The following is a 5,693-nucleotide window of genomic DNA, read 5'->3' as shown; positions in this document are numbered from 1 at the left end:
CTCTTTCTTGACTTTTGAACCACTGCTGTTATCGTCAATTATAACAGGATATAAAGTACTCATGATTAAATATATTGACATTTTAGAGATCAAAAGGAAAGGACACTTATGGTAAAAGTAGTGTCACAATGGGAGAAAAATGAGAAACGGTCATAGAAAAAAAGAACTGGAGTGGGAATTAAAGTATTCATTCTTCCAAACCAAGCTTTTGGAATGTGGTAATAAACAGAGGAGACACTGGGCTCAGGAGGTCTTAGCAACATGCCCAACATTACTCAGTCAGGAACGGTGAGGCACAAGTGAATACCAAGGGCAATTGACGCAAAGGCTATTCTACTGCACATGTCAATGATCAGCGAATGGAGCTTCATGTTACCATCGCTTAAGACTTTTTGAAAACATTCCTCTGTCTGGCATCACTAATGGTCAATTGAACATCAAACTCTAAGAGGGTCAAACCTCAGTACATGTGGCAAGCTCCCCATATAATTATAATGTGTAGCCAAGGTTCAAAACACATGGTAATAGAAGGCTACCTAAATGCTACAAGTTAAGGCCAGTGGAAAGGCCACCTGTTATATTTCTGAAGACTCTATTGCCAGAGTTTCTGTAGCAGCCAAAACAAATATTTTTGGCCAGAAGCATATGGCAGATGAGTACTCTCAGCATGTTTACAGCTAATTCATACTCCAAAAAGGAAGTTGAAAAACGATAAGTGGATATAACTTCCTGATAAAGACTGAGGATTGCTTAGATATTTCCTATAGGAAAGCTAATGGAGGCCTAAGAATCCATTCAAAAGGCCACTGCAAAATAGATAAATAAATAAATAAATAAACAGAGCTTAAGACCTGCACTTTTGCTTTGCAAAAAGTGTGTGTGTTGGGGGGGGTGCTTTTCAAAATATTCCAGTATCTAAAACTTTAATAAAAGTAGAGAATAAGATCAAGAGAAAGATCAAGCTGAAGGCTCCTAACAAGCATACAAAGTTGATTTAAAGATTAGGAGTAGAGAATAATCACAGAGAAGGCAGCTACCATTGACACTTAACTATTGCCAGAGACTCTCTGGAAGAAAAGTTATAGAAAACAGGAGAATGTAGGGACTGGAAGCTAACAGGGGACATTTTTCCAGAAGTGGACATTGCTCTGTTCAACCACAGCTGAGAAATCAGATATCACTGTAACTGGTGACATTTTTACTGCACACTTCATTCTAAATGCAGTTATACTTCATTTGTGCTCTACCAGATTTACATCTGGTATCGTGTTTGATGACCAAATAAATTGGAAATTCAATTTCAGATCGGTTCTACAACCTGTAACTTTTGCCTAGCATGTGGGAGGCCCTAGGTTCAATTCCCAGCTGAAGGAAGGAAGAAAGGAAGCTAAATCTCTGTTCTTTGAGGGTAAGTGGTGAAATAAGAATTTAAAATAATAATAATAATAATAATAATAATAATAATAATAATAAACTTCAGAACATGGTGCTGCATACCTGTAATCCCAGATATTCAGGAAGCTGAGGTAGGAGGATGGCAAGTTTGAAGCTAGCCTGGGCAACATAATGAAACCCTGTCTCAAAATTTTAAAAATAAATAAATAAATATGGCTGGAGATATAACTCAATGGTAGAGGGCTTGACAACCATGTGGAAAGCCCTTGGGTTCAAATCCACCGTGTTAAAAAACAGAAACAAAAAGAATTTTTAAAAACTAGAAAAGGTAAAAGCTCATATGTAAACTTTAAAAAATTGTTTTATAATTTTGAAAATAAATAAGCAGTCTACTCAAAACAAACACAAAAGAAAAAAGCTTTACACTGATAAGTGTAAATCAAAGGAACACAGGAGCCAACTGAAAGAGCTCACAATGGCCAATGGCTGGAATAATTTGAGCAAAAAAAAATATATTAGTAGGAGATCATGATACAAAGCATAAAGTAAATACATGAGCCCATACTGATACAAAGTACGGATTGAATAAATAAATAAATGCAGAAGATGAGATAAATCATCTGTGAAAACCTCCAAACAATTTTTGTAAATATTCCATGCTCAAAGAGCAGGAAGCATGACTCCTCACTCTTTGAGTTTGGGCCACACCTAGTGACTTCCTAACCAAGAACACTGTGAGGAAAGGAGCAGGGGAAGAAAAACTTCTCAGTGGAGAGACCTAACAAATGGTACCTCAAGGACGTGATCAAGGTCAGCATCGATGGGGAAAATCATGTTGACACTAAGTATTGTTGACAGATAATAAAAGTGTCACTTTATCTTCATGCTCTTCTTCCTCAATTCCCCAAATAGTGAGGGAAAAAATCATACAATCCAACACAGACCTTCCTACAAAATACCTGATCATGTTCCTAAAAACTGTCAAAGTGGTCAGAAGCAAAGTCTAAGACCTTCACAACCAAGAGAAGCCTTGGAACACATGACAACTAACTGTAATGTGATGTGGTGGATGAGATCCCAGAATTCAAGGACATTAAGGGAAAACCTTGAAAATTAGAATAAACTGTCAACTTTAATAATAGCTCATGGATATTAGTTAATTAATTATAACAAATATACCATATTAAGGTAAGATGTTAATAAGAGGGGGAACTAGGTGCAGGGTTTATTGATATTATCTGTACTGACTTCTCAATTTTTCTCTAAATTTAAAATTACTCTTTAAAAACCCATTTTTAAAATGGCAATGTATTAAAGGATCATTTAGATATATTAGTTGAAGGATGACATAATAAATATAAGCCATTTTTACTTTTACTAGTACATTATGGTTATACAGAATAATTGGGATTCATTTTGTCAAGATCATACAGGCATGGAATTTGATTTACTCCATTTCATTTTCTGGTACCCACCCCTTTCACTCTCCTCCTCCCTCTCTCTCTTCTCCTTCTTCCGCTCCTCTGATTTCTTTTTGCTCTTTTACTTATTTATATTTGATCAGTGCTTTATAGATATACATAAAGGTAGAATTCACTGTGGTATATTTATACATGCACATAGTGTGCTTTTTATTAGATTCATCCCACATTTCCTCCCCTTTCCTGTTCCTCCTTCCTCCCTGTCAATCTCCTTCTTCTACTACACTGATCTTCCCTCTATCTTTATGATATGATATCTTCCCTTTTTTACCTCATTTTGCTCTAGCTTTCACATATAAGAGAAAATATTTGACCATTAATTTTCTGAATCTGGCTTATTCCACTTGGCATGATGTTCTCCATTTTCATCGATTTACTAGTAAATGCCAAAATTTTATTCTTCTTTATGATTGACTAAAACTGCATTGTTTATGTATATCACAGTTTCTTTGTCCATTCATCTATTGAAAGGCAACTGGACTGGTTCCATTATTTGGCTATTGTGAATTGTGCTGCTATAAACATTGATGTGGCTGTATCACTATGGTATGATGATTATAGTTCTTTTGGATAAATACCAAGAAATGAGACAGCTGGGTAAAAATATGGAATGTTTAATAAATTTGTATGTTATTCTTGCACAGCAACCATGCTAGTCTTCTCTGTGTTGTTCCAATTTTAGTATGTATGCTGCCAAAGCAAGAACAATACCAGTCATTTTCATAGAGAGAATGCCAATTTATATATCACAATGCAATAATAATCAATGACATTCTCCACCAAATATTTCAGAATTATTCTCTTATTTATGCTCACCACACCTCTAAGAAAAATGCAAAGAGAGAAAAACACTAGAGGATTGTATTTAAATTGAAAAGGAAAAGCAATAGTAAAGTGCACAATATATCATTTGAATCAAAATACACCCTAAACAAATAAAGCAAAGACCATAGAAAACACACCAAATGAGTCAGGTATGGTGAAGCATGACTGTAATCTCAGCAGCTCTGCAGCCTGAGGCAGGAGAATAAAAAGTTCAAGATGAGCCTCAACAATTTAGCAAGACCCTAAGCAACTTAGTGAAACCCTGTCTCAAAATAAAAAATAAAGAGGGCTGGGTATGTTGCTCAGTGGTTAGGCACCCCTGGGTTCAATCCAAGAAAGAAAGAAAGAAAGAAAGAAAGAAAGAAAGAAAGAAAGAAAGAAAGAAAGAAAGAAAGAAAGAAAGAAAGAAAGGAAGGAAGGAAGGAAGGAAGGAAGGAAGGAAGGAAGGAAGGAAGGAAGGAAGGAAGGAAGGAAGGAAGGAAGGAAGAAAGAAAGAAAAGAAAGAAAGAAAGGATGGACAAATAGACAAAACAAAGGAAGGGAGGGAAGGAAAGAGGGAAGGAGGGAAGAGGGAGAAAAGGGGGAGGAAGAGAGAGGAAGGAAGGAAGGAAGGAAGGAAGGAAGGAAGGAAGGAAGGAAAAGAAAGAAAAAATGTGTGATGGAACAGATGTATTTCTTGGTATCTATAAGGCAACTAGGATGACTTCCTCCCTGGTGAAAGTATTCTCACTCTACCTACTTGGTGAAATATGCTTCTTTGTGGAGCATTCTCATTTTCTGACTTCTCCATGCCTACAAATTTTGTGTATGAATATAATGGGTCTTATTTCTTAAGTCATCTTAACAGAAGCTTCCCAAGCCTGAAAATAGAAATTCAAACAAGTTTCATAAAATTGAATATGCATGCCTTATATATTGAGCTGTATCTTTTATAAAATTAAAAGGTTGAGATTTTACATAGTGGAATGCATATAAGTCTTAGTGAGCTCTATTTCTGATGATTGATGTGTACATATCTAGAAGTCTGAAAAATAAAAATTCCAAAATTATAATAACCTCTGGACAGCTTAAGAGTTAAAATTAGAGAAAATGTCTCACTAGAGAAACACCACCCAAAGTCTCTTCTCAATTAACTCATTTGAGATTATGTCAGCAAAGCATCTGAAATCCACATTGGTGCCCAGTGCCTGGCTGTGTTTCTGGTGTGGGGCATGATGAAGAAGTAGATCAGGCGTATGTGGAGATGACTCTGTTCTCTTCTCCAGCATGACAGACACAGGGCTCTTTGCCTCTCCTCTTCTCCTGCATCAGCACAGGAGGAGACAAAAACTCCACTAACATCTATCTTTTGCTTAATTTTGCAGTACAAGAGAATTACCTATATTCCACATCCTAAAACATCATTTTAGTTCACTGGAATTTTAATGACCTTTTGATACTAAGCCTGAAAACTTGTTTGAATCTTATAGGCTCAAATGTTCAGACAACTAAATTTATGGCCTGGCTTGGGTATGCATAACATCGAATATATTTTCTTATGTATTTCTCTTTTAGTTTGTTCTAAAACTAATATACTACATTATCCTTTCTGAAGCACAAGACTAAACTTTACAAATCATCCTACCCACCTCCCTTGACTCTTAATTTCTCTCTCCTCCTTCACCTGTTCTCAACTATGCCACTTGCCCAGAGCGAGTTCAAGGTGGGATTTTAGGTACTCTAAGAAAAATTATGTTCCCATCTACCTTCTTCTACCAGATTCATGCTAATTACTGATGCCTGTAACTTATTTGAGAAACAAAGCTTCCCAGAGCTTTTGTATTTTAATTAGGGAAAAGAATATTCAAGACACCCTTAATAGGTGTATAGTTATTTACATTTGCCCATAAGTATTACTATCAGCAGCCCTTTTCACAAAGGAAAGCTTTAATAAGAGAATAGTGCAATTAGAAGGAAGCATCAAGAAGTGTGGAAAAGGGGAACAGCAAGATA

At 36.0% G+C, this 5,693-nt stretch overlaps 1 non-coding gene across 1 annotated transcript; it reads right to left on the bottom strand.

Annotated features, from left to right (window-relative positions):
* Positions 1-3,475: 3,475 nt before the first annotated feature.
* On the bottom strand, positions 3,476-3,578 carry LOC113197752 (U6 spliceosomal RNA). Its single transcript, XR_003302742.1, has one exon. It is a non-coding gene; the product is annotated as a U6 spliceosomal RNA (small nuclear RNA).
* Between the last annotated feature and the right edge of the window lie 2,115 nt (positions 3,579-5,693).

This window comes from Urocitellus parryii, chromosome 1 (genome assembly GCF_045843805.1).
Source record: "Urocitellus parryii isolate mUroPar1 chromosome 1, mUroPar1.hap1, whole genome shotgun sequence".
Lineage (NCBI taxonomy): Eukaryota > Metazoa > Chordata > Mammalia > Rodentia > Sciuridae > Urocitellus > Urocitellus parryii.
The sequence above is the reverse complement of the archived record's forward strand: the minus strand, read 5'-3'. Positions and strand labels throughout refer to the sequence as shown.